Source organism: Scyliorhinus canicula, chromosome 16 (assembly GCF_902713615.1).
Source record: "Scyliorhinus canicula chromosome 16, sScyCan1.1, whole genome shotgun sequence".
Taxonomy (NCBI): domain Eukaryota; kingdom Metazoa; phylum Chordata; class Chondrichthyes; order Carcharhiniformes; family Scyliorhinidae; genus Scyliorhinus; species Scyliorhinus canicula.
The window spans coordinates 105,025,326-105,042,078 of record NC_052161.1 but is presented as its reverse complement, the minus strand read 5'-3'; the positions used below and the strand labels follow the sequence as shown (position 1 = coordinate 105,042,078).

The 16,753-nt window shown below is 49.0% G+C and overlaps 1 long non-coding RNA gene across 1 annotated transcript in view; it reads left to right on the top strand.

Annotated features, from left to right (window-relative positions):
- Positions 1 to 287: 287 nt before the first annotated feature.
- Positions 288 to 16,753, top strand: part of LOC119950646 — a 106,951-nt gene continuing 90,485 nt past the window's right edge. Inside the window, exon 1 of the long non-coding RNA XR_005457381.1 lies at positions 288 to 462. This is a non-coding gene — a long non-coding RNA (uncharacterized LOC119950646). The remainder of the gene's footprint in view (positions 463 to 16,753) is intronic.

Sequence of the window (16,753 nt, the reverse complement as noted above, 5' to 3'; positions counted from 1 at the left end):
CCAGCGGGATTCTCCATCCGGGCAGCCGGCCAATGGGGTTTCCCCGCCGTCAGGGAATCCGCTGGCGTGCGTGCACTGCCGGCGAAACGGTGGATCACGCCGATGGCGAATCCAGTCCAGAGGGTGGGATTCTCCATTCGTGATGCCGGAATCGTGAATAGCGATTCGACCTCCGCCTAGGCAACAGCCTGCTCTCCCACCCACCCCCCCCTCCCCCCCCGACCAGGTCCAATGCCGGTGAAGGGCCATAGATCCGGCAGGCCTCTCCGATCTTTCCTCTCTCCTGGTGGTTGTGGTTCGCCTTCTCCTGGAGGGGCCAGATACTGCACAGTGTCAAACACTCGGTTGCGGGCAGCTCAGGAGATCCACAGTTGGTGGCCTGTGTGTGCGTTGCAGCCGGCCATGGCGGGAAGTGCGGGTGTTGGAAAATGGAGCAGGGCAGGGTGCGAGGGGGCTGCCTCAGTAAGTTCAGCAAGTTGAAAGTTGCACTCACTCGGGCGTTATGAATTCTTAATGCTAGCTTTGTTTGAAAGAGTGAATGTGGAGTGCTGTTTTGGGACACGCGATTAGGGTTGTCGAAAACATTCTTGAAATAAATGCTTCCATTTAATTCATAACTGCTGAGGTAATATGAATAGAAAACAAGAGGCCTAAAGAGTCAATATATTGATTCTTGTGAGCCAAATGATTTTGGATGAATACAGGGTAGAAATTCTTATTGCCGATACTACCACACAAATGCACAATATGTTCCTGTCAAATGTCCCTCCGTGCTTGACTCCTTTCACTGGATTAGCAACTCTACTTAAAAAGTCGAGAGGAAGAAATTTGCAACTTTTGTGATAATTGTTCAAAATGGTAACATTTGATGGAATATTAACATCTGACCATAAGATATAGGAGCAGAATTAGGACACTCGGCCCATCGAGTCTGCTCCACTATTCAATCATGGCTGATATTTTTCTCATCCCCATTCTCCTGCCTTCTCCCCATAACCCCTGATCCCCTAAGAGGCACAGGGACCCTTGGTGAAGAGGTAGGGACCTAATTTGCATTGTTGATGGGACTCCGTCGCAACTTACAGGTGCCCACAATACATTCTCCAGTTGTTGATACATGTTCAGAGCAACCTAAACACAGGTCCTGTAGAACACGCAGCAGCAGTGATACAAATATTTCTTTTTTAAAAGTTCTGTACGTCTGAAGGACCATTAATGCTGCTTCTGGGTCAAGTAAACTGATGCCAGTGAGCTCAAACCTCCCCCTTTCTCATACACTCTGCCATCTACTTCATAATCCCAAAATGCCCCCTATTGCTTGAAAAACATGCCCTTGTGTGGCGCTAACAATTATACTCAAAGACGAGAGACAAGTACAATAGAGGCTTTATTGCTGTGCGATGCTATTCCTCCATCTGCAATTGTAGACTAGAGTCTGAGTGACTCACACGCATATTTATACACAAGCTCCCTGTGGGCGGAGCTAGCCAGCAGGGATTTACCGGAGGAACCTGTATTACAGGTACAGGCATACATCCCCCTACTGCAAGTATGCATATCTACAGTGGTTATCACCACATTCACCCCATGTAAAAATGAGTCCGGCGGGGGTAACGTGTAACTATGATACAAAGGATGAAATATTTACAAAATGTCCAAACAAAGAAAACCAAGAGTCCATCCGGTCAGCAGGTCACAGGTTGAGAGCCGAACCGGCGGTCGAACGTTCCGCTGTGATCGGCGTAGCTGTGGTGGTGACATCGGTGCAGGTGCTGGCGGTGTTGGTGCTGGCTGCTGATGGGATGACTCCGAGAGCGAGCCGAAATCTTCCGAGAGTGAGCCAAAATCTTCCGTGTCCTCCAGTGTGGGCAGGGGGACGAGGGATGGACCTGGTGGGGACGAATAGGGGGTCGTCGGGGAAAAGGAGGGTGGTGCGGGGGGTAAAAGGGGCGTGGGCATGGGATCGGCACCTGAGGGAGCCAGTTCCTGGAGCGAGACTGTGTCCTGGTGGCCGTCGGGGAACTCCATGTAGGTATACTGAGGGTTGGCATGGAGAAGGCGTACTTTGTCCACCATGGGTTCCGCCTTGTGGTGCCAGACATGCCTACAGAGAAGGACTGGGCCCGGAATCATGAGCCACGTCGAGAGTGACACCCCGGATGTAGACTTCCGAGGGAAGGCAAAAACACGTTCATGGGGTGTACTGTTAGTTGCGGTGCACAGTAGCGACCGAATGGAATGGAGTGTGTCAGGGAGGACCTGCTGCCAGTGAGCGGCTGGAAGGTTCCTGGACCATAGGGCCAGCTGGACGGCCCTCCATACCGTCCCGTTCTCCTTCTCTACCTGCCCGTTTCCCCGGGGGTTGTAGCTGGTCGTCCTGCTGGAGGCGATACCTCTGCTGAGCAGGAAATGACGCAACTCATCACTCATGAATGAGGATCCCCTGTCACTGTGGATGTAGTCGGGGAAACCGAACAGGGTGAAAATGGAATCCAGGGCCTTGATGACGGTGACAGACATCATATCCGGGCGTGGGATGGCGAAGGGGAACCTAGAAAATTCATCGACCACACTAAGGATGCACGTGTTGCGGTCGGTGGAGGAGAGGGGTCCTTTGAAGTCCACGTTGAGGAGTTCAAAGGGGCGGGACGCTTTCACCAGGCGTGCGCGATCTGGCCGGTAGAAGGATGGCTTGCACTCGGCACAGATCTGGCAGTCTCTGGTGACTGTCCGTACTTCCTCGACGGAGTAGGGCAGATTGCGGGCTTTGATTAGATGGTACAAGCGAGTGATCCCCAATGGCAAAGGCTCTCGTGCAAGGCACGGAGCTGGTTCACTTGTGCGCTGGCACATGTACCTCGGGAGAGGGCGTCTGGGGGCTTGTTGAGCTTGCCGGGGCGATACAAGATCTCATAGTTAAAGGTGGAGAGCTCGATTCTCCACCGCAAGATTTTGTCAATCTTGATCTTGCCCTGCTGCGTGTTGTTGAACATGAAGGCTACCGACCGTTGGTCAGTGAGGAGAGTGAATCTCCTGCCGGCCAGGTAATGCCTCCAGTGCCGCACCGCTTCAACGATTGCCTGGGCCTCCTTTTCAACAGAGGAATGCCGAATTTCGGAGGCATGGAGGGTGCGTGAAAAGAATGCCACGGGTCAGCCTGCCTGATTCAGCGTGGCGGTAAGTGCGACATCTGAAGCGTCGCTTTCTACTTGGAAAGGCAGTGTCTTGTCTACTACGTGCATCCCCAGCCCTGGCTATGTCAGATCAAATGCGGACGAAGGTCTGTTGGGCCTCGGCCGAGAGGGGAAAATGTGTGGACTGGATAAGTGGGCGGGCCTTGTCCGTGTATTGTGGGACCCACTGGGCGTAATAAGAAAAGAACCCAAGGCAGCGTTTGAGGGCCTTGGGGCAGTAGGGGAGGGGAAGCTCCATGAGGGGGCGCATGCGGTCGGGATCGGGCCCCAGTAGTCCGTTTTGGACTACGTAGCCGAGGATGGCTAAGCGGTCTGTGCGGAACACGCATTTCTCCTTGTTGTACGTGAGATTAAGGAGAGATGCGGTGTGGAGGAATTTAGAAAGGTTGGCATCATGGTCCTGCTGGTCATGGCCGCAGATGGTGATATTGTCGAGGTACGGGAAGGTGGCCTGCAGTCCGTACCGGTCAACCATTCGGTCCATTTCTCGTTGAAATACCGAGACTCCATTCGTGACGCCGAAGGGAACCCTAAGAAATTGGTACAGGCGACCGTCCGCCTCGAAGGCAGTGTAGGGATGGTCCGATTTACGGATGGGGAGCTGGTGGTAGGCGGATTTCAGGTCAATAGTAGAGAAGACCCGGTACTGTGCAATCTGATTGACCATATCAGAAATGCGGGGGAGGGGGTACGCGTCGAGCTGCGTGTACCGGTTGATGGTCTGGCTGTAGTCCACGACCATCCTGTGCTTTCCCCCGGTCTTAACCACTACCACCTGGGCTCTCCAAGGTCTGTTGCTGGCCTCGATGATACCCTCCCGAAGCAGCCTCTGGACTTCAGACCTGATGAAGGCCTTGTCCTGGGTTCTGTACCATCTGCTCCTGGTGGCGACGGACTTGCAGTCTGCGGTCAGATTGGCAAAGAGTGAGGGAGGCTCGACCTTGAGGGTCGCGAGGCCGCAAATGGTGAGGGGAGATAGGGGTCCGCTGAATTTGAGGGTGAGGCTCTGGAGATTGCACTGGAAATCCAGGCCTAGTAAGAGTGACGCGCAGAGGTTGGGGAGAATGTACAGACGGAAATGGTTGAATTCCACGTCCTGTACAGTAAGTTTAACCAGGCAGAAACCCCGGATTGGGACAGAGTGGGACCCGGAGGCGAGAGAGATCTGCCGGTTGGCGGGATGGACCGCAAGGGAATAGCGCCTTACCGTGTCCGAGTGGCCGAAGCCCTCGGTGCTCCCGGAGTCGATGAGGCAGGAGGTCACATGGCCGTTGACCAGCACCGATGTGGAAGAGGGTGTCAGGTTGCGAGGATGCGACTGGTCGAGCGTAACGGAGGCGAGTAACGGCCGATCGGCGGTCGAGTCAGATGAGTCCGACGAGGAGCGGTAGCGACCCGTGTCCCGTGGCCCCGTCCCGGGACACGCCACAAAATGGCGGAGTCTGGAGTACCTGTGGATAAAACGGTGGCACCCATGGAGCGCACGTTGTGGGGTCGGGACAAAATGGCGGCGCCCATGGAACGCACATGGCGGTGATGGATGAAGATGGCGGCGCCCATGGAGCGCACGTAACGGGGCGGTGAAAGATGGCGGTGCCCACTGATCGCACGTGGGGTCGGGGGAAGCGGACGGCGGGGCCCATTGAGTGAGCGGCTGAGGCAAGGGGACCGGGGCCCGATAGCGGCAACCGTCCGGGACTGACACACCGCTGCAAAGTGGCCTTTCTTGCCACAAGCTTTGCAGGTCGCGGTGCAGGCCGGGCAGAGCTCGCGGGGATGCTTCTGCTGACCACAGACTTAACAGTGGGGACCCCCAGGGCAAGCAGCGCAGGCATAGTGCACGGGGGCGGCTGCTGGGGGGGCCATTTGCGGGGTCCATGAGGAGTAGGATGGGAGGGCCTGGGGGGCCATTTGCGGGGTCCACGAGGGGTAGGACGGGTGGGCCAAGTGGCTAGTGGAGTACGATCGCGCACTACGGGAGGCGGCCGTCATGGAAAGCGCCAGAGCCTTTGCGGCCGCGAGGTCGGGGGCGGCCCCTTCCAGCAGTCGTTGCGGATGGGGTCCGATGCAATGCCTGTAACAAAGGCATCGCGCATGAGTAAGCCAGAGTGTTCCGTGGCTGTGAGGGCCCGGCAGTCGCAGTCTCGTACCAGAGGTATAAGGGCCCTCCAGAAGTCCTCAATCGACTCAATCGACTCTGTGCCATGAGAATCTGGGGGTGTGGTTACTGCCATCACTCTGGTGGGGCGGGGCCTGTTAAAGCAACGCTGCCTCCACAGAGATCATGGCACCATCTTCAAAGAGTTCCCTGATCTGCGTTTAAAATAACCTACCCGACCCAGAGGCAGCACGGTAGCACAGTAGTTCGCACTGTTGCTTCACAGCTCCAGGGTCCCAGGTTCGATTCCCGGCTTGGGTCACTGTCTGTGCGGAGTCTGCACGTTCTCCCCGTGTCTGCGTGGGTTTCCTCCGGGTGCTCCGGTTTCCTCCCACAGTCCAAAGATGTGCGGGTTAGGTAGATTGGCCTTGATAAATTACCCTTAGTGTCCAAAAATAAAAAGGTGAGGTGGGGTTACTGGGTTACGGGGATAGGGTGGAGGCGTGGGCTTAAGTGCGGTGCTCTTTCCAAGAGCCGGTGCAGACTCGATGGGCTAAATGGCCTCCTTCTGTTCTGTAAATTCTATGATTCTATGACCCCCCTCCCCCAATGGACATGGTGGTTCTCCCACAAGCATTGGCGAAGGAAGCCCTCTCCAATCGCTGAGAAAATCCCACACCCAATCTTTGGGGAAACCCCCCTGTGTTGTTACTCGTGTCTTAATAAAGCTCGTAGTCTCAAATGTGGAGAAGATGCTTTATTGTAAGTTCGTTCACTCTTCAGAGCTGTTTCCTAAGGTTACCTTCAGTGTTCCTAGCTGGAGTGGGTGTATCTGTGTTGCTCCAAGTTCTGCCCTCTGTGAAGTGTGTCCTCACTTCCTGTCCCCATCTATTTATATGGCTCTCCCGTGCCCCCTCTAGTGTTTGCTCAGTTGTATTGCATCTAGTTAACTTGTGATCACCACATCCCCCTTTTTCTCTTTACATATTTTCTGTACATCGTTAAAGAAAATTGTACATCCTGTCCCGGTGTATTTATAGCTCTCCCTCTGGTGTTTGCTCAGTTGTTTTTGTATCTAGTAAATCTACGATTACCACATCCCCCTTTTTCTCTTTACATATTTGCTGTACATCGTTAAAGAAAATTATAGAAAACAGTTACTTATGATATGCGTATCTATGCAGGTGATGGTGCTATTGCATATTGTACAAAGCCAATGTAGTTATATGTCCAATCTTAATAAAAACATTTATGAGTCCAAACTTGATGAATTTGTTCAGAGCTTTTTTTTTTCTTTTTGTTGTTGATGACGTGGTGATATTGATATTGCAAGTCCACTGTGAATGTTGTTGGTGTTCCTTATTATTTTAAGTACCCACTGCATCATCCCGAGGTGTTTGCATGGTCACCTCACTGATGTTGACTGGCATGGACTTTTTTTTTTGTGCTTGTGGTGTTGATTTATTGTCTCATCCGCCTTGGATGCTGGTGTGCTTGCTCGTTCTGGAGCAGACGTGAGTTTGTGCGATTCGTTGTCATCCCATGACATGTTTGTAGTCTTGTCATCGTTTTGCAGTGAGCTGTGGCATTGTCCTACATGTGCCGAGTAGTACCATTGTGTACAAGTCGTTGTTTCATTGCTGTTGTTTCTGTCGTTCCTGTTTTTGTTGTTTTCGTTGCCGTACTTGTTGCTGTTTTTGTCGTTTCTGTCTTTGGTGTTGGCACTGTCGTTGTTCCTGACTTTGTTGTTTTCGTTGCCGTTCGTGTTGCTGTTTTTGTCGTTTCTGTCTTTGGTGTTGTCGCTATCTTTGTTCCTGACTTTGTTGTTTTCGTTGCCGTTCTTGTTGTCTCTGTCTCTGTCGCTATCTTTGTGCCTGACTTTGTTGTTTGTCTTGTCGCGCTTCATGTTGCTTTTGTTCTTTCTGTTGTCGTTCTCGTTTCTGCTGTGCTTCTTGCTATTGTTGTTGGTCTTGTCGCGCTTCATGTTGCTTTTGTTCTTGCTGTTGTTTGTCCCGTTTCTGCTGTGCTTCTTTTGACTGTTGTTTTTCTTGTTATACTCTATTCGTGTCCCAAGTGGATAATTTGAGTCATTGAGCATTTCGTCTCGAGAGTGGTGCGAATGATCTGATGTTGCATCGGTGCAGGTGACATCAATCATTTGTGGAGAATTGGATTCCTCGTCTTTGCTTTCTTGGTGCTCCTCTTTCGGAGTCAAATTCTTCTCGATTCCATTTGACGCGGTGTCTCTGGATTCTTGGCGCTCCTCTTCTGGAGTCAAAACCTCCATGATTACAATTGACGTGGTGTCTGTGGACTTCTGGCGCTCCTCTTCTGGAGTCCAAATCTGCATGATTTCAGTTGACGTGGTGTCTCCGGACTCTTGGCGCTCCTGTTCTGGAGCCCAAATCTGCATGATTTCACTTGACGTGGTCTCTCTAGACTCTTGGTGCTCCACTTCTGGAGTTGAAATCTTCATGATTTCTGTTGATGTTGTCTCACTGGACTCCAGGTGCTCCTCTTCTGGAGTCAAAATCTGCATGGTTTCTTTTTGCTTGGTCTCTCTGGACTCCAGGTGCTCCTCTTCTGGAGTCAGAATCTGCATGGTTTCTTTCGGCGTTGTCTCTCTGGACTCCAGGTGCTCCTCTTCTGGAGTCAAAATCTGCATGTTTTCTTTCGGCTTGGTCTCTCTGGACTCCAGGTGCTCCTCTTCTGGAGTCAGAATCTGCATGGTTTCTTTCGGCGTTGTCTCTCTGGACTCCAGGTGCTCCTCTTCTGGAGTCAAAATCTGCATGTTTTCTTTCGGCATCGTCTCTCTGGACTGTTGGGTGGCCCGACTCTGTGCTTCTGTACAGACAAGCTGAGAACTGTCAGTCTCGCTGTGATCCTGTACGTCGAGTGCGATCACCTTGTTACTGTTTTCGCTCTGTGCTTCGGTACAGACAAGCTGAGAACCGTCAGTCTCGCTGTGATCCTGTACGTCGAGTGTGATCACCTTGTCACTGTCTTCGCATGCAGTGGGTAGAGGTGCATTTTCTTCTTCTTGTTCATGTGAGCTTGTTAGACTTTCATAGTCTGCTTGTGGTTGCTCAGATATGGCAGGTTGACCTTCATGGTCTTGCGCATGCATGGTGTCAGTGGTTAGATGTACGTTGTCTTCTTCTTGTTCCTGTGAGCTTGGTAGACTTTCATAGTCTGCTTGCGGTTGCTCAGATACAGCGGGTTTACCTTCATGGTCTTGTTCATGCATGGTGTTCGCCAGGGAGTGTTTGCTTGCATCCCTTTTGGAGTCTTTCATCACTCGCACTGTGAAGCCTGTCATCGCTCGCTCTGTGGAGTCTTCCTGTGCTCTCTGTGTGGCGTCGTCTTCGTCTAGGGTATTGCTGTCATCCAATGTATCGACGAGCTGCCATGGCATCATGGTGTTGGATTCATCTACCATGAGTAGAGTCGTGTTGAGCTTTGCAACGGTGTCGCTGATGCTGTGATCAGCATGTCCAAATAACTCCTCCATGTCTGAGTAGTATTCTTTGAAACCCATTTCATCTTCATTGGCTTCTTCTACCACGAGTTGATTCGTGTTGAACTTTGCGACCATGTCGCTGATGCTGTGATAAGCATATCCGACTGACTCAGCTGTGTCTGAGTAGTATTCTTCGAAAACCAAATCATCCTGGTTGGATTCTTCTACCACGAGTTGGTTCGTGTTGAACTTTGCAACCGTGTCGCTGATGCTGTGATAAGCATATCCGACTGACTCAGCCATGTCTGAGTAGTGTTCTTTGAAAACCAAATCATCTTGGTTGGATTCATCTACCACGAGTTGGTTCGTGTTGTGCTTTGCGACCGTGTCGCTGATGCTGTGATAAGCATATCCGACTGACTCAGCCATGTCTGAGAGGTAATCTTTGAAAAACAAATCATCTTTTGTTGTTTCGGAATTCTTTTTGTTCTCTTCACTTTGGGTGGTGCAGACTGCTTTTTTCAGGGTGTTGTGCAAGTTGCTTTTAACTGTTGGTTTAAGTTCAGGCGTTTTTCTGTGTTCTGAGGCAAGAAAATTTGTGTTTACCACTTTAAGTGTCTTGTTTGCAATTTTCGGGCATTTCCCTTTTAAGTGGGCGTGGTCGGGATGCTCAGACGTCATGACGTCACGCGCAGGAATGCATTGCGCATGCGCAAATCGGCCTTCCTCCTTCACTGTGCGGTTTTGTTTCCATTGCGCATGCGCGGCTTGCACATAACGATCCGCAACCAAAACTTTTTTTGACTGCGCATGCGCGGCTTGCGCATGCGCATCACGATCGGCACCGCGATATTTTTTAAACTGCGCATGCGCGGCTTCCGGTTCCGGCGCATGCGCAGACGCAATTTGTAGTTCTTTGCTTACCGGAGACTGCAAAATGTGCTCCGACGCCATTTTTTCGCGGATTTCAGCGATTTTTCTGTCCCATCTGGACTGGATTTCTAAAAGTTGTAAGTTACCTTCTCTTCCCGATTTGGACTGGGTTTCAGCATTTTGGCTTTGTGAGAAATTCTTGTTATTTCTTCTTTTTGATCTGTACTTTTCATTCGCGATTTCTTGTTCTTTTCGTGATTTTTTAAGTTTTGCATCACTCAGTCTCTGTGCAGTTAGGACTCTGAGCATGTCTTGCTGTTCAAATTTCTCACAGTACTCTTCAAATTTGTTTAGTAACGTTTGTAAGCTGTTTCTGTCTTCATCTTTTGAGTATTTAAATCCATTATAAACTTTCCTATTTACAGGCCCTGCGGTGAGAATTGCTATTTTAATGTTGTTGGAGGCGTCTTGTACCTCATTAGCTACGAGATCCAAATCAAACATTTGTTTAAACCTTTTCCAGACACCTCTTACATTGCCAGTCAGGTCTAGCTGCTCTGGGTATCCAATCCACATCCTTGAATTAGCGATGTCTTCCCAAGTCAAATGTCCAGTAGGAGATTTCCATGCCATTTTGAGCTTTCTGTATCTGCCACTGAGTTGTCCTGTAGTAAGCGTCTGAAGCCACTCCTGGGTACCATGTGTTGTTACTCGTGTCTTAATAAAGCTCGTAGTCTCAAATGTGGAGAAGATGCTTTATTGTAAGTTCGTTCACTCTTCAGAGCTGTTTCCTAAGGTTACCTTCAGTGTTCCGAGCTGGAGTGGGTGTATCTGTGTTGCTCCAAGTTCTGCCCTCTGTGAAGTGTGTCCTCACTTCCTGTCCCCGTCTATTTATATGGCTCTCCCGTGCCCCCTCTAGTGTTTGCTCAGTTGTATTGCATCTAGTTAACTTGTGATCACCACACCCCCCACCCACGCATAAGGTGAACCACCCCCTTCAATGGGCTCCTCAGAGGGCCTGCCAATGCCACCCTGACACTGCCACATTGGCCAGTGTGCCAGGGGGAATGCCTTGACACTGTCCCTGCATGAACCTCTCCCCCAGGGGCTATTCCTACCTTTGCGGCCACCAGGGACTTCCCTCTAAGGCCTCCTGTTTTGCAGAAGCTGCTGTAAACCTCGCCAACATGACATCATGTCGGTGAGGGGGGAACTTCCTACCTGGGGGGAACACATAGAAGGGAAATCCTTTCAATGCCTTCAAATTTATTTCATGAGATCTCGCCGGTGTAATTCTTGTTCACACGGTCTCGGAAAAGTTTCTGCCGGTGTTGCCGTTTGACCGGTTGAAACTCCTCCCCTACCCATTCGGCTTGAATTTGCCATCAAAGTAAATAACAAGGCTAATGGCATTTGCTGTTAATTATGGACCAGCAACATCAGATGAGGAGCAGATTTGCAGTTAAATACCAATACCCAAACATTCCAGCGCCTGTTCGGGGAGGCTGGAACGGGAATTGAACCCGCGCTGCTGGTCTTGTTTCACAGTACAAGCCAGCTGTCTTAGCCCACTGTGCTAAACCAGCCCCTTGCCCTTAACCTTCCCATTTTATCCAGCAACTTGCTGTATTCGCCCATTAAATGTGGATTATACTTGCCACAGAGAGTTAAGCCTTGGCATTTCAAGTGTAAGCACCATTTTAATAACACCGTAAGTGCTAATGGCTGCCAATCAACCCCTATGCCACTAAAACCTAACTATTTCAAACATTGACTGCCAGATTTCTACAGTCCAATTAGGGTCAAAATGCAGAGAGGTGCTGAATAAATGGCGGCGAGGTTGTGCGTCCAGACAGTCTGCCTCTGTTCCTGGGTGTCAGCAATCTATGTGAGGGTGGGGAAGTGTCAGCCTCTGAACTTGCCCATGTTTCAAAGCAGGCCAAAGCAGGACGGTACGATGGCACAGTGGTTATTACTGCTGCCCCACAGTACGAGGGACCTGGGTTCAATTCCAGCCTCGGGTTACAGTCTGTATGGACGTTTGCACTTTCTCCCCGGGTTTCCTCCGGGTGCTCTTGTTTCCTCCCACAGTCCAAAGATGTGCAGGTTAGGTGGATTGGCCATGCTAAATGACCCCTTAGTATCCAAAAGGTTAGGTGGGGTTACCAGGTGACAGGGATAGGGTAGGGGCCTGACCCCAGGTAGGGTGCTCTTTCAGAGGGTCGGCGCAGACTCGATGGGCCTAATAGCGTCCCACTGCACTGTCGGGATTCTATGTTCTAAGTATTTGGGGCTTGTGAAAAGACCATGGGCGAGATTCAGCGGACTTGAGTCAAAGATTGCTGAATGGTGCATTTAGCCGGGTATTTCTCAGCACCTGCAGTGTTGAGAAACATCCCTGCTATTCAACGGCACTTTGATGTTTTTTTTGGCCACCGGGGCTGCACTTAAAAGGATTTCCTGCTAGTGAGCTGAAGCTCAAAAAGAATCCTTGCAGATCGGGGTCCCGTTTTGGAAGACTACCCCGATCCTCCCACCCCCTCCCCTCACCCCTTCCTCTACCTTGTAAGGGGTCCAGTTCCTAGCAATGCCAACTGGCACCTGAGCACCCTGACACTGCAAGCCTAGCACCCAGGCAGTGCCACTCAGGCATTGTGGCAGTATGTAGGAATATTGTGATGAGGATATTGTGATTCTGCAATGGGATATAGATAGATTGGGTGACTGGGCAAAAACCTGGCAAAAGAGTTTAATGTGGGGAAGTGTGAGGTCATGTACTTTGGTAGGAGGAATCAAAAGGCTGATTATTATCAAAATGGAGTGAGTCTGCAGGTGAGTGAAGTACAGAGGGATCTAGGTGTTCTAGTGCACGAATCACAAAAAATGCCAGCAAGTATGTCCAACAACTAGTTATCAAGGCTAATGGCATTTTGGCCCTTATTGCAATGGAGGTTTTGTTGCAATTGCACAGGGTGTTGGTGAGGCCTCACCTGGAATACTGTTTACAAAAGACATAGTAAAAGACAGCAGTCTAATGGAGATTTACCAGCGTAATTCCTGGTGTGAGAGGGTTGTCCTTGTGGTGATATGCATCACTGTAAATACACAAGGGGTTAATGTAAATACATGTAGGTTAGATAGACACTAGATGGAGCACCAGAGACATCATGACACACAGACACTCAACCAATAGGTCAGTAAGATAGGACACGACCAATGGGCATTCACGACACACACAGAGGTGACACTACCACAGGGGGGCATTACACCAACCCATATATAAGGACAGCACACATGCTCAGTCTCTTTCCAGTGGAGACACTCAGTGAGTACACAGGGTTGATTTGAAACACATCACATCCACCACGTGGATTGTAGCAGACTGGTTCGTCAGTCTGAGTAGCTATAGCAGGTGTAACAGGAGAGTCGAATCCAAGTAGGAGAATCGTTAACTGTTTAATAAACGTGTTAAAGCTATCTCCAAGTCTGAACCTTCCTTTGTCAGAGTGCACATCAAGGAAGCAGCTTATGCTACGTCAAGAGCATAACAAAAAAATCCTATCAAGAGAGACTAAATAGTCTTGGTCTGTATGGCTTGGAGTTTAGAAGAGTGAGGGATGTCCTTTTTTAAATGTATAAGATCCTGAGGGGGCTTGACAGGGTAGATGGTGAGATGTTTTCACTAGTGGGAGAGTCTCGAACAAGGGGACATAGCTACAAGACAAAGGGCCGGTCATTTAAAACTAAGAGATTTAGAAATCTAGAGATTTCTTCTTGCAGAGGGTGGTGAATCTCTGGAATTCTCTGCCCCGGACGGTGGTTGAGGCTGGATCATTAGAAGTATTTAAAGTGGAGGTGGATAAGTATTTGATAGATCGAGGAATAGAGGGCCAAGGGGAAATGGCGCAGAGAATGAGTTGAGGCTGACATAGATCTGCCAAGATCGCATTGAATGGAGGGGCCTTGAAGGGCCTGGTGGCCTAATCCTGCTTTTATTTCTTGTGTTCTGAATCTCTCAGTATCCTGCTTGCTTGAAGGATGTTGACTGAAACAAAAGATTTTGACTGAAACAAAGGATGTTGACATCCAACATGTGCGTTCAACGTGCTTCCTGCTGGTCCATCTCTTTCATGGTATAAATATTGAAATCACATAGCATGCTTTTGTTGAATTCATTCCAGTGTCTCTCATGGCAAATCTATAGCGGCAGTAGTGAAGCGTTGATAGTTGTCCCCTTAACTGACATAGCAGTATCTCACTAGATTCTGTAGCTTTCTACCCAGGGAGTTTAGGTAAATACTTCTTTAAATATTGATGGATACCTTAATTATCTCCTTGTAACTTTATTTGGAATGAAGATTCCTAATAAAAACAAGATTGTCCCTTCTTTTCCTTGAAATGGGTTGGGTGGCACGATGGCACAGTAGTTAGCACTGCTGACTCACAGCTCCAGGGACCCAGGTTCAGTTCCGAACTTGGGTGACTGTGTGGAGTTTGCACATTCTCTCCATGCCTGAGTAGGTTTCCTCCCACATTCCAAAGATGTACATGTTAGGTGAATTGGCCATGCTAAATTGCCCCTCAAAGAAAATCTTCGCATCAGATGTTAATTGCACGTTCTGTTCTTTAATAAACTTTTATTAACAATTTAGAAAATATATTGCCTCGAATTGTCTTGTATATCTAAACTTGAGAACCCAATTCTGCACCGCTTCAGTGGCGAGGTACATTACTTTGGAGATGCCCTGACCCTTATCCTATCTGTGTTGTTATAATCTGGTTAAAACTCATTAAAAAAGCTTTCTGTGGACAGTAATAATTTTTGGTAGTCTCTTTCATTTGAGATCCATCTAAGTGTCTGTGAAGATTGTCTTCCTCAAACTTAAGTGAGCGTGATCATCCGAGTATTACACCTGGTCCGGAATAGTCCCCAAGAGGGGCCAGGATTATAATTCACTTCACTTTGAGAATGGTTGCCCTGGAAGGGGAAAGGAGCAGGAGGTGAGAGGGGGGATAATTGGAGGTGGAGGAAACTGACCCTGAACAGAGAGGTGGCCCAGCCTACCATCCACAGGGAAGAGCATCTTCCTCCTCCCCCTCATGGTGCTAGGTATCCTGCTCCCCTAAGATGTCTTGCTTCTTTTAAGGAAGTAACAGTGTTTGGCACAAACTCTCTCCCTCAGGACAGCCACCAGTCTTCACAATGGCTAAAACTACTTCCATTCCTGCCTAAACTAGCTTTAAGAGTCACAGAATTCCGAAAATGCTGAAGGAGGCCATTCGGCCCATCGAGGTTGCACCAACCCTCCAAAAGAGCACTCTACTCTCACCCCATAACCTCCACGACTTTGGACACGAAGGGGCAATTTAGGATGACTAACGCACCTAACCTGCACATCTTTGGACTTTGGGAAGAAATCTGAGCACATGGACGAAACCCATGCAGACATGAGGAGAACGAGCCAACACCGCACAGACATTCATCCAAGGCTGGAATTGAACCTGACTCACTGACACAGTGAGACAGTTGTGCTAACCATTGTGCCACCGTGCAGCCCGTGGCTTTAATTGGACGGGAAACCCGTCTCCATATAAATGAGGGCCTCACCCCTGCATATAATACAAATTCCAATCAGTTTCCCCCACTGGTGGATTTCTCGCACAAAACCAGACCGCTCCCTCCTCTGTGGCAAAAACTGAGCCCTGGAATTCATTTCAAGGCTTTGAATTTTTCAGGAAGTTTTTCTTGAAACTTTTCCTTTCTGTCTCTTTCTCTCCCAGTCTAAACAATCCACCCTTCTCTTTATTTTTTCTTCTGTACCTGATTTGACTTTAATTCACCTCAGTCCACTACTTGTCATTTTTGTTTATTTCGCAAACTTCAATGACGAAGATACCATGTTGGTCACCCTGTTCACTTAGGTCCCAGATACCCTCTTTCCCTCTGCAGATGGTGTTAGACGCGCTGCTATGGCAAATCCTGACCCTTTGGACATGCATCTATTTTGCGCCGAATTCCACATCGCCTCTCAAATGAAATATACCTTGATCACCATGGAACAGGAAACCATAATTGGCCCCGCCGATAATTCTGGCCATAGGGGAAATAATGAAATTCTGCTTCATTGCCTTCTTACCGTTACATACACTACCTGAAAGCCGTGGCAACAAGGAGCTGGCTGCTGGTTTGTTAATGATAAATCCAATGAATTGTGCAATTGGTTTTAGAGATGGCGTTTCATACATTAAATTACGCACATCATCAGTTATGAAACAGACTTATAGCTTCTTATATTGTTTACCAGATGAGGAGATACTGAAGCTTGTAATTAGTTCCAATAAAACATCACAGCTTTCAGTGCACATATTGGACCATTTTCTCACATTTTCCTTTGCCTAAGAATGATTGTTGTTGGGGTTAGAATCTACTAAGATGTGATCTTATAGGCTCAATCGACATATCCACTGTCCAGTGTATGGCAGAGTCAAATAGACCAGGATGCTCCCAGCTTTGATCCCTGGGATTTTGTGGTGGGTGGGTCAGGAAAATCTGTTGGCCCAGTGAAACGTTTTTGTTTTATTTGCTAATTTCATCCAGGGCGGGGGTGGGGACAGTAATAGGCTTGTTTTTCCTTTGGTCTGGGATGGGGAAAGATTAGCCAGGCTCCCCTTCTCTGATCGCCATCCACTGAATTCTACTGAGGGGAAATGGGATTCACATTGGGATTCAATTACAAATGTCCACTACGCTGAGGTACTGAAGGGTGCTGACACCTTGTGGTCGACGAGGAAAGAACAGCACAACCCGACAATGGAGGACTGAAAACTGCACAAATGAACTTACATTTACCACCTGCTCCTTGCAGAGTGTGCATCCGAACTTTGATTCACATGAAAGAATGAGCAAACTGCATTAGGATCTTGCTAGCATTGGTTCCTTGGCATCAGTCCCTTCCTCCGCCTTTGCCAAGACTTGGGTAGTATTGGGAAAAAAAGATAAATTCCATCAGTAATATATTCCAATCAAACATGGATCCAATTTTAACTCTGAGCTGATTTTCAGCAGGAGTGGTGTGATATGGGTACAAAACTCACTCGCTGCTCTCGAAAATGAAGCCTGTGGTAGTT